This window comes from Astatotilapia calliptera, chromosome 3 (genome assembly GCF_964374335.1).
Source record: "Astatotilapia calliptera chromosome 3, fAstCal68.1, whole genome shotgun sequence".
In the NCBI taxonomy this organism is placed as follows: domain Eukaryota; kingdom Metazoa; phylum Chordata; class Actinopteri; order Cichliformes; family Cichlidae; genus Astatotilapia; species Astatotilapia calliptera.
The window spans coordinates 76,536,870-76,549,266 of NC_137424.1; the positions used below are offsets into that span (position 1 = coordinate 76,536,870).

At 43.0% G+C, this 12,397-nt stretch overlaps 1 pseudogene across 1 annotated transcript in view; it reads right to left on the reverse strand.

The window, feature by feature from the left end:
• Positions 1–12,397, reverse strand: part of LOC113029670 (NACHT, LRR and PYD domains-containing protein 3-like) — a 52,684-nt pseudogene that overhangs the window by 17,052 nt on the left and 23,235 nt on the right. Inside the window, exons 3-9 of the transcript XR_013906616.1 lie at positions 11,421–11,552; positions 11,235–11,336; positions 10,967–11,107; positions 10,708–10,851; positions 8,917–8,995; positions 3,360–3,570; positions 1,411–3,184 (exon numbers count right to left, since the gene is read on the reverse strand). The product of XR_013906616.1 is annotated as an NACHT, LRR and PYD domains-containing protein 3-like (transcript). The remainder of the gene's footprint in view (positions 1–1,410; positions 3,185–3,359; positions 3,571–8,916; positions 8,996–10,707; positions 10,852–10,966; positions 11,108–11,234; positions 11,337–11,420; positions 11,553–12,397) is intronic.

The following is a 12,397-nucleotide window of genomic DNA, read 5'->3' on the forward strand; positions in this document are numbered from 1 at the left end:
ATTATTAGAGTTGCCAACCATCCCGTAAAAAACAGAATCGTCTCGTATTCAGAGAAAATATTACGCGTTTCGTATTGAGGTGAAAAGGAACACAGTTTGTCCCAGACTTCAGCTACAATGGAAAAGACACAAAGCTAGAGTTTTTCTGCGTCTTTATGCTGCACAGTTGCCTCTTCTTCTCTCATTCTCCCCCCTCCCTCTCCTGTTTCTACTTCAATCATGAAACTGATCAATGATCAGCTGATTGGCTTTTCTCTCTCGTTTATTTATCGCCCACTTTGCGCCAGAAAGAGGAAACCAGCGGATGTCGCGTTACACAACAGCAGCACTTTTAAGCTTGATCAGCTGTTGTTAGAATTTATTTAATATTAATTTCTAGTATCAGCTGATGTTTGCTGGAGCCACAGCTGTAAACCTGCTGGTCATGATGTCTGTTTGGTTATGTGATGAGAGGGAAACATGAAGATGAAACCAGGAGATGTCCTTACTGAATCATCAGAGCTGTGATGGAGAAACAGGTTTACCTTTTAGGTGACATGAATGAGTTGAAGGGAAGTTATGAACTGTTTCTGAGAGACAAATAACACCAGGATCCTTTTCTAAGTAGCTGACAGCTGGTAACTGTGCAGGGGCGGGTCTAGCAAAGTGTTGCCAGGGGTCCATGTAGGGCATTAAAAGGGAGAGGGGGGCACAAAGAAATACTTTCTTATTCTCATTTAAAATGTCTCACTTTAAAAAAAATAATTATCTGAGTCTTACAACAAACAATTGATAGATTGATACATATATACCATCAGAACAGTGTACATCACTGTCACAACAGCGTTTGTTTTCATTCAAAGGCTTTATGATCTTTGCTATAATGGTGGGCCGGTCTCTAGTCAAAATGCCCGGGACGATTTTTTTGTCCCAGTCCAGCTCTGTATGCAGCTCATCTGCAGTCTGGTGTTACCTACATCTTCCTATTCAGAAGGCAGAATTTCCGAGTTCTGAGTACAATCAAAGCACCACGACTGCAGTTTTTGTGTTGGATGTAAAAAGCGAGGATAGAATGGCTAGGATAGAATCAGGTGTGGGATTTCTCTCTTGGAAATGTACACATTATTTTTTCCTTTCTATAGGTGGCACAGTGCACTTGTGGCAAGTAAGCAAGCTAGAAGACTGGCAATCTTGCTGGGTATCCAGTTACGGAAGCAACACATTAACAAGAGAATTATGAGTAAAACCAAAGTTACTTTCCCTTGTAACTAGTTACTCTGAAGGTAACGAGTAACTTGAAGTAACTGAGTTACTTTTGATAGAAGTAACTAGTAATGTAACTAAGTTACTAATTTAAAGTAACTTACCCAACACTGATGTTAACTAGAATAACCATTTACTAAATAAAGGCATCAGCACATATTTACTTACAGAGATTTATTAGAGGCATTGACCTCTGGCAGCAGCTCCAGAAGAGCGTCCTCTGAAGAAAATGTCTTTGGGTCTGCATCTTTTTTTGATGAGACTAAGATTAAGAGCAGAGCTGACCACTGAGCAGGGGAAAGATTACGTATTGAGGGACTTCCTAAATTCATGTACCGCTGGACCTCCTCCACTAGAGAACGATCATTCAGTTCATTCAGACAGTGGAACAGATTGATACTTTTCTCTCCAGACTGATTCTCACTGAGCTTCTTCTTGATGTACTGGATGGTTTCCTGAATGGTCAGTGAACTACCTTCTGTACGTGTCTGTGTCTGCAAACCTTGTAGGAGACTCTGACTGGTCTGCAGTGAAAGACCCAGGAGGAAGCGGAGGAACAGGTCCAGGTGTCCGTTTGGACTCTGTAAGGCCTTGTCCACAGCACTCTGGTAGAAGTGAGTCGATTCTGTTGTTTCAGACTTCTGGGGGGTGGTTTGTTGCTCTTCCAGCAGATTGACTCCAGAGTTGATGAAGGTCAGATGGACATGAAGAGCAGCCAGAAACTCCTGAACACTCAGATGGATGAAGCAGAACACCTTGTCCTGGTACAGTCCTCTCTCCTCTTTAAAGATCTGTGTGAACACTCCTGCAAACACTGTGGCTGCTTTGATATCGATGCCGCACTCTGTCAGGTCTGATTCATAGAAGATCAGGTTTCCTTTCTGCAGATGATCAAAAGCTAGTTTTCCCAGAGACTCAATCATCTCCCTGCTCTCTGGACTCCAGTGTGAATCTGTTTGGGCTCCTTCATCAAACTTGACCTTCTTCACTTTGGCCTGAACCACCAGGAAGTGGATGTACATCTCAGTCAGGTTCTTCGGCAGACGTCCCTCTCTGGTTTTCAGCACATTCTCCAAAACTGTAGCAGTCATCCAGCAGAAGACTGGGATGTGGCACATGATGTGGAGGCTTCGTGATGTCTTGACGTGAGAAAGGATTCTGCTGGCCTGCTCCTCATCTCCTCATCTCTTCCTGAAATACTCTTCTTTCTGTGGGTCAGTGAACCCTCTGACCTCTGTCACCATGTCAACACACTGTGGAGGGATCTGATTTGCTGCTGCAGGTCGTGTGGTTATCCAGAGGTGAGCAGAAGGAAGCAGTTTCCCCCTGATGAGGTTTATCAGCAGCACATCCACTGAGGTGGACTTTCTAGGGTCAGTTAGGATTGTAGTTTTGTGGAAGTCCAGAGGAAGTCGACACTCATCCAGACCATCAAAGATGAACACAACCTGGAACTCTTCAAAGCTGCAGATTCCTGCTTCTTTGGTTTCAGTAAAGAAGTGATGAACAAGTTCCACCAAGCTGAACGTTTTCTCTTTCATCACATTCAGCTCTCTGAAAGTGAATGGAAATATGAACTGGATGTCCTGGTTGGCTTTGTCTTCTGCCCAGTCAAGAATGTATTTCTGAGTTAAGACTGTTTTTCCAATACCAGTCACTCCTTTTGTCAGCACTGTTCTGATTGGTTCAAGTCGTCCAGGTGAGGCTTTAAAGATGTCTTCTTCTCTGATTGATGTTTCTGGTCTGTCTCGTTTCCTGCATACCTTTTCAATCTGTCTGACCTCATGTTCATCATTGACCTCTGCAGTCCCTCCCTCTGTGATGTAGAGATCTGTGTAGATCTGATTCAGAAGGGTTGGGTTTCCGGCTTTAGCGATCCCCTCAAACACACACTGGAACCTCTCCTTTAGTGTAGATTTAAGTTTGTGAGGACAAATGGCATCTAGAAGTTTTCAGAGAAAAAACAAAAAAAATGTACAACATAAGGTACTGTTTAAAAAAAAATGTATAGACAATTTAAATTCCATATATCATCATTATTATGTGTTGTTCTATGTATTTTGAAATTAGTAAATTCTTTACACCAGCAACTTAAATCTTTAGTGAAATCCACTTACTTCTCTGCAGACGGTCAGCCAGCTCATCAAGCTTCATTGTTCTCATGAAGTCCAGGGTGATTTTCACAAATGCCTCTCTGCTGCTCCTCCTCTGCTCTTCCTCTTCCTCCTCCCTCTGACTCTCTAAGCATTCTGGGTAGCCTGGACTCAGAACCTTCTGGATCTTCTTCAGCTCTTTCTTCACAAAGCTGATGATGTTGTCCTCCAGCAGCTGGAACAGAATACTTCATGAATGACCCAATTATACTGAAATCATGGAGCCAAATACGGATTATCCACTGTTGCATAAAGAGCAGCATGAAGATGTAAAAGAAAGTGTTCAAAGGAGCTTGCAAAGAAAAGCGTCTGGACTTCTTTAAGTTGCTTGAAGACGTTTCACCTCTCATCCGAGAAGCTTCTTCAGTTTTAAGGTCAAATGGTGGGGAGTCCCAGATTTAAACCTAGTGGGAGTATCGCCCCAAAGAGGGACAAAAGGACCCCTTGATGATCCTCTAATCGCCTGAGCCAAGGTGTGAAAACGGGCGTGGGTCCCAATCAGCCAGGGTTTTGGGTGAGCGTATTGAGAAACCTGGCCCCACCTTATCGTGCGAATTCCTGAGGTCAGATGACCCAGGATGTGAGTGGGCGTTAAGGCGTCTGGGGAGGGATCTAAAAACTGGATTATAGATGGCAGACAGTTGGTGTCGTAAACCACCGCCTCTGTTCAAAGATGGTCACTCACAGTGGACATAGATGGCTTCTTTCACTCCTCTTTCAAACAATCTGTCCTCTCTGTCCAAAATGTGAACATTGGTATCCTCGAAAGAGTGTCCTTTATCCTTAAGATGCAGATGGACTGCTGAGTCTTGTCCTGTGGAGGTGGCTCCTCTATGTTGTGCCATGCACTTGTGAAGTGGCTGTTTTGTCTCTCCAATGTAGAGGTCTGGGCTACAATAGGTAACACGGGGGAGCCCATGGCGCAGCCATGTTTTTGTCTGTAGAAGCCTTCGTTGTATTTGAAGTATGTTGTGGTAAGGCAGAGGTCTAACAGTGTGCAGATCTGATCGGGTGTGAAGTTGGTCCGGTCTTCCAAGGAGCTGTCATCTTGTAGTCGTTTTCTGACAGTCTCCACGGCCTCTGTGGTGGGTATGCAAGTGAAGAGAGACTGCATCAAAGGACACCATGGTTTCATCTGAATCAAGGGTAAGTTTCTGGACCTTTTCGGTGAAGTCGGTGGAGTTCTTGATGTGGTGTGGGGCGTTCCCCACGAGAGGTGCAAGGATGGTAGCAAGGTGTTTTGTGTGGTAATCTGTAGTGTTTAGGACCACGGTGCATCTTCCCTTATCAGCTGGTAAAACAGTGATGCTGTAGTCTTGGCTCAGGGAAGCGACGGCCTTCTTTTCTTGTACAGGGAGTGCAGAATTATTAGGCAAGTTGTATTTTTGAGGAATAATTTTATTATTGAACAACAACCATGTTCTCAATGAACCCAAAAAACTCATTAATATCAAAGCTGAATGTTTTTGGAAGTAGTTTTTAGTTTGTTTTTAGTTTTAGCTATTTTAGGGGGGTATCTGTGTGTGCAGGTGACTATTACTGTGCATAATTATTAGGCAACTTAACAAAAAACAAATATATACCCATTTCAATTATTTATTTTTACCAGTGAAACCAATATAACATCTCCACATTCACAAATATACATTTCTGACATTCAAAAACAAAACAAAAACAAATCAGCGACCAATATAGCCACCTTTCTTTGCAAGGACACTCAAAAGCCTGCCATCCATGGATTCTGTCAGTGTTTTGATCTGTTCACCATCAACATTGCGTGCAGCAGCAACCATAGCCCCCCAGACACTGTTCAGAGAGGTGTACTGTTTTCCCTCCTTGTAAATCTCACATTTGATGATGGACCACAGGTTCTCAATGGGGTTCAGATCAGGTGAACAAGGTGGCCATGTCATTAGTTTTTCTTCTTTTATACCCTTTCTTGCCAGCCACGCTGTGGAGTACTTGGACGCGTGTGATGGAGCATTGTCCTGCATGAAAATCATGTTGTTCTTGAAGGATGCAGACTTCTTCCTGTACCACTGCTTGAAGAAGGTGTCTTCCAGAAACTGGCAGTAGGACTGGGAGTTGAGCTTGACTCCATCCTCAACCCGAAAAGGCCCCACAAGCTCATCTTTGATGATACCAGCCCAAACCAGTACTCCACCTCCACCTTGCTGGCGTCTGAGTCAGACTGGAGCTCTCTGCCCTTTACCAATCCAGCCACGGGCCCATCCATCTGGCCCATCAAGACTCACTCTCATTTCATCAGTCCATAAAACCTTAGAAAAATCAGTCTTGAGATATTTCTTGGCCCAGTCTTGACGTTTCAGCTTGTGTGTCTTGTTCAGTGGTGGTCGTCTTTCAGCCTTTCTTCCCTTGGCCATGTCTCTGAGTATTGCACACCTTGTGCTTTTGGGCACTCCAGTGATGTTGCAGCTCTGAAATATGGCCAAACTGGTGGCAAGTGGCATCTTGGCAGCTGCACGCTTGACTTTTCTCAGTTCATGGGCAGTTATTTTGTGCCTTGGTTTTTCCACACACTTCTTGCGACCCTGTGGACTATTTTGAATGAAACGCTTGATTGTTTGATGATCACGCTTCAGAAGCTTTGCAATTTTGAGACTGCTGCATATCTCACTATTTTTGACTTTTCTGAGCCTGTCAAGTCCTTCTTTTGACCCATTTTGCCAAAGGAAAGGACGTTGCCTAATAATTATGCACACCTGATATAGGGTGTTGATGTCATTAGACCACACCCCTTCTCATTACAGAGATGCACATCACCTAATATGCTTAATTGGTAGTAGGCTTTCGAGTCTATACAGCTTGGAGTAAGACAACATGCATGAAGAGGATGATGTGGACAAAATGCTCATTTGCCTAATAATTCTGCACTCCCTGTATTGTGAGGTTGGATGGAGGGACTTTGGCACTGGAGAGGGTGGATGAGACTTTAAAGGAAGCACTCAAAACATGCGGTTATCCTAATTGGGCGTTCATAATATCAGCAAAGAGGCACAGAAAAGAAGATCAGACACCAGCGAGGGAGGATAAGAAGGACAGACGCAACAACATTGTCATCCCCTATGTAAACTCAGTAGAGTTTTCTCCAAGCATGACATCCCGGTGCATATCAGACCCAGCAACACGCTCAGACAAAAATTGGTTCACCCGAAAGACAAAACTCCTAAACACAAACTTAACAATGTGGTGTATGCTGTACAGTGCAGCAAGGAATGCCCAGACCTTTATATTGGAGAGACCAAACAGCCAATTCACAAGCGCATGGCACAACATAGAAGAGCCCCCTCCACAGGACATGACTCTCTTCTTTGGCTCTCGGAGAAGGCGGACGCACTTTTTCTCCTCTCCCTTATCTTCCCTGCTTATGTCCTTGTCTAGTCTCGTGTTTTTTTTGTATTTTCCCTGGAAGATTCTCTCACAGTCTGTTCTCTAAAACCTAAAAGAGGAATTATGGATTGGATCAACTGGTCCCTAAATGCAATTGACACCCCTTTCTCAACGAGAACTTTTGGCTTGGGTGAGCCTGAGTGCTGAGGATATCTACCTATTCGGAACCATGGTAACAGGGTTCTGGCTGATCGGAGCTGGCTTGGGCCTGACTTATCAAAGAATTAAGAAAGCGGAACCGGCTGTTCAAACCCCCACAAGGCTGCCCGCTGGGATTGGAAAGATGGGAGAGGCGTGAGTTTCTCAAAATGGGCCCATTGAGTCAGCACGGATAAAATCTTGGAGAGGCTACGGCTGCTGTGAATACTCAGAATAAGATCTCTGACTGCAGACTGGATACATCTCTGAAGGGCTAGCCCGGAATAACATCTCTGGGTGCAAAATTGGATGACATCTCGGGGAGGCACACTGCCGTGAGTTCTCAGAAATTGGCTCCTTGAGCACAAGAAATGACAACATCACAGAACGCAAGTATGGCGAAAACCAATATAGCCACCTTTCTTTGCAAGGACACTCAAAAGCCTGCCATCCATGGATTCTGTCAGTGTTTTGATCTGTTCACCATCAACATTGCGTGCAGCAGCAACCACAGCCCCCCAGACACTGTTCAGAGAGGTGTACTGTTTTCCCTCCTTGTAAATCTCACATTTGATGATGGACCACAGGTTCTCAATGGGGTTCAGATCAGGTGAACAAGGAGGCCATGTCATTAGTTTTTCTTCTTTTATACCCTTTCTTGCCAGCCACGCTGTGGAGTTCTCAGAAATTGGCTCCTTGAGCACAAGAAATGACAACATCACAGAACGCAAGTATGGCGAAACTCGCGGCTCTCCAACGGGAGATTGAGAGACCAGTGTTGGACTGTAGAACTGCTTTGAAATTCATATGAGCTGTTCGCACTAAAGTAAAAAATAACATCACTTATGCAGATACCCCTTCGGCGCCAGCTGCAAGGCCGGAGCTGAACAAAACACCCTGATAACGACTGTGTTTAGTCTGTTCCTTCCCATTCCATGCAAGGCCACCTGGGTTGGCTGGAAGACTGTTTACTTTGCCTGGCAGGGCGAAGGACACTGTCTCAGCTGAACTATGGACATGCACACACATACATATACTGATACTGATAAGGACTCACCGACGCATCACCCTCCCTACCCCGGATCCAACGCCACCTCCAACGCTTACCTCCCCTCTGATGTGGACATCGGGTCAGTTGGAGGCGCAGTCGAAAGATTGCAGTGGTCCCAGATCAGATGTACACACTGGAACTCTTTCCCATGTTGCTTGTCTGTGTTTATTGTGCTATGGTGTGTTGATATCTGTGCATTCCTGTATTATCCTTTTGTGTTACACATTTTGATGTTTTTTTTCCTTGCTACCTAACCTGACCTGTCTCCCCAATGTGATGTTTGTGTATTGTATGTATGGTCGGCAAGGTCTGTCATCTCGGTTGTGGGCAAAAGACCTGCAACTGACAAATAAAGGCTATCTCATCATCTCAGCAGTCCATCTGCATCTAAAGGTCAAAGGTCACTCTTTCGAGGATACCAATGTTCACATTTTGGACAGAGAGGACAGATGGTTTGAAAGAGGAGTGAAAGAAGTCATCTATGTCCACTGTGAGCGACCATCTTTGAACAGAGGCGGGGGTTTACGACACCAACTCTCTGCCATCTATAATCCAGTTTTGAGTGCCCTCCCCAGACGCCTTAACGCCCACTCACATCCTGGGCCAGGTTTCACAATGAGCTTACCCGAAACTCTGGCTGATTGGGACCCACACCCATTTTCACACCTTGGCTCAGGCGATTGGAGGATCATCAGGGGCTCCTTTTTTCCCTCTTTGGGGGGATATTCTCCCACTAGGTTTAAATCTGGGACTCCCCACCATTTGACCTTAAAACTGAAGAAGCTTCTCGGATGAGAGGTGAAACGTCTTCAAGCAACTTAAAGAAGTCCAGACGCTTTTCTTTGCAAGCTCCTTTGACTACGATGACCTGGATGACTGAGAACCTTCACAGACAAAAGTAAGTGTTGTACATGTACGGACCATAAATATGGAGTCCAGCTGTGTTTGATGCTGCTGGGCAGAGTGACCCCTCGGAACCTCTGAGCTCTCCTGATCCACTCTGTGGAGGAATCATGAAGAGTTAGTCCCCATGAAATCTGTCTCCAGAGAGACAAGGAAAGGAAAAGACACAGATACTTCTAGTGACGTTTATCTCATCAATATAATTTAACTCTTAAACAATATTTAGCTGTTCATCCAGTCCAGGAAAAAAGTAGCCAATCTGCTGGCTTATATTCCAAGAGCAAAGTAAATTAGAGCTTGTAGTGTATCCAGCTGCTATTTTGAATATAAGCTCCTGTGTGATTCCTGTGTGCCTGTTGAGTTTGTTTTGCCCATGATTAAGCTTATTTTTCTGTGGAGTTAATTTCTTTCATGTTTAGTTCCTCAGGGCTTTTCGTCTCTACTTTTTTTTGTCAGAGCCCTGCTCTAAATACTGTCCTAGATTTAAATACTGTTTGAAACACTAGATTTAGAAGTATTTAGTGCCATCTTTTGCTGTTACAGAAGATGTCACCATGTAGGTTGCTGCCAATAGATTTACAAAACATAATGTTAGCTAACTACTGGCAAAACTGATATCGCAGTGAAAAACAAGTGAAAGTGGAGAGTATATCCTTGTTATGAACATAAATTCATTGTTTCAGCAACTCAGCATTGAACTTGATATTTAGTTTTATTGTTGTTGATTCTGTAACTAGTCAGGAAATAATGTAATGCAAGTCTATTAGCAGCAGGCTCAAATGTTCAAAGATGGCACTAAACATGTTCTAAAACTTTGAACATTTATTTTTTGTTTACATCCAGCTTAAGAGACAGAGTTAAATGTATCACTTTTTTTAGAACTCTCACATTTGTGTAAATTTACACCCAGTTACAGTCTTCTTTTCAACAACATCAGGTAGTTATTTACCTCTCAAAGATCCCAAAAAGTTGATTTTGTTCATCTGGATGTAGCATTTTCAATGGGAGAAACATTTCGTCACTCATACTTCAGTCTCAGCTGACTGCAGGTTTCCTAAGCCTTATAAACAATACCTTTGTACAATGACTGAAATGTCCACAGAATGAACAATGGGCTGTGAGGTCAGTTACTTGATCATTTATATGCAAAATGTCATGACCATTGACCAAGAACCATTGATCAGGAAGTCTCTCAGTACTCAATTTGTTGTGGTTTCTGATAAACAACAATTAAGTAAAATGTCCTTTGTTGGTCTTGGACTTTTCATGCTGTGCTAGTTCAATCGTCTTACTGAATTCAAACACCCTTTGAGGAGTATCCTCATCTAGAAGCATTGTAAGTCTCTGTGGCATCCACTCCTCTTCAGATTTTAGCACATTAATGATAAAATTTGTTTCTTTGAAACATTCATTGAGGAGCTAGTTCTGCGTCTCCCTAAAGATTTCTTGCTGCTCCAAGGCCCTTAACTGAAGAGCTCATCTGCAGACTTCTAGGAGTAATCCTGTTTTGTCTGCATCTCAGGCTGAACAACAGGTGGTTCAGGCAATCAACCATCTTATGTGCTGTTTGCTCATAGTCATGTTAGCTTAAGCCAGTACTTGACAAAGTGGGTTAAAATGTCTTGATGCACAGTCAATAATCCAAGAAAGTAAATCCAAAAAGAGTCACATGTATGAGTGACAACATGTTTCTACCACTGAAAACACAACATCCAGATGAACAGAATCATCTTTTTGGGATTAACTTAAATGGATGACTGAGTATGTATCAGGATACCTCTCAAAGACTTCATGTTACTAACAGCTCACCTGTATGCTGCAGACCCATGATGTTTAAATTCAATGGGGTCATGTTTTGACTGTTTACTCCTTAAGGACATACAGCTGGGTCCAGGTTTATTTATACGTTTAGTTCCTCGTTTTCTCCTGCATGTTGTTTGAGTCAATGGTCTCCTACAGAGATACATTTTTGAAACCATGAAGGATTAATAAAAATAAAAAATAAAATAAGCATCATCATTTAAATCAGACACTGTACTGACATGAAAGAGTGTTACTAACAGCTCACCTCTCTGCAGCAGGCGGCTGTTGAAATTCAATGGGGTCACTTTTTGACTGTTTACTCCTTAAGGACATACAGCTGAGTTCAGGCTCATGTTTACATTTAGTTCCTTGTTTTTTTGTGTATGTCCTTTTAGCCAATGGTCTCCTACAGAGATGCATTTATGAAACCATGAAAGATTAATAAAAAAAAATAAAATAAAATACAACAAGCATCACCATTTAATTCAGACACCGAGCTGACATTCAAATAGTTCATGTTAATAACTGCTCACCTCTCTGCAGCAGACACCTGCTGGTGTTTAAATTCAATGGTTTCATCTTTAGACTGGTCACTCATTAAGGACACACAGCTGGGTGGAGGTCCAGGTTGGTTCCTGTGAATAATGATGGAGCAGTGATGTGAGTGCTGAGCTGTGACATGGAGAAGAGTCATGGACAGTTAGAGATGGTCATCTCACCTCTGCGCTTTGGTCTGAATCTCATGTTCCCCACACAGAGTGGTTTTAGAGGGAGGGGCTCCCTCCTCTCTGTCCTCACACTGATCCATGTTGCTGAATTCACATAAGCTCACACACACTTTCTGCCTTCACCTGCAGAGGAAACACAAATCATTCATGTGCACATAACAACATTTTCAAACATTTCTGCCGATCCATGATAAAAACCTTTAGGATCATTAGAGCTAAAAGCTTCAGACTAACTATTCCTGCTGAGTTTGCAGAGAGCTATACACACACTGATTCACTGGTAATACCAATCTTCTTCCATCCAGTAACACTCTGTCAGTTCAGGGTTAATGTGAACAGCCAGTCAGAGAAAGGAGAAGCCAGAACTTCACAGTAAGAGAACTGGTCTTGAATTCAGTTCATGCCAGACTGGTGTTTTTTGACTGTGTAGCTTTAATTTAGACTGAAGGAAACATTTAGTGACAACTAAGTGTAGTAAAATTTTCACTGAGCGAGGCCAAGTGAGTAAATTAGAAATGAGTACATCAGGGGCTCTCACAAATTCACATGAACACTTTTTCTATGCCAAAATCTACCCAGATGTGATCTGGTTCTGGATCTCAGAGCAGAGCCTCACACATTTCTGGTTCTGGGATTTTAACAGAGAAAAGCAAAACTCCCAATCTGCAGAGTTCACAACCTCGAGTTTAAAGAGTAGGAATCACATGCAGACATTAAAGCTGATTATCAATGTTTGCAGCTAGGGAAACATTCCTCACATGTTTAAACTAGAAAAACTAGAAACTGCATGCAGCACAGTTTCAGTTTGCAGCACGCACAATCTTTTCGAAGCATTAACAGAAACAAAAGGTTATTAAAGAGCTGTAGAAAGGAAAAGAGACATCAGGAGTTTGGCAATCAGAAAAAAGGTAACCAAACACAATAGAGTTGTGAGTTGTTTTCTACAGAGTCCACAGATTTAAAGCTTA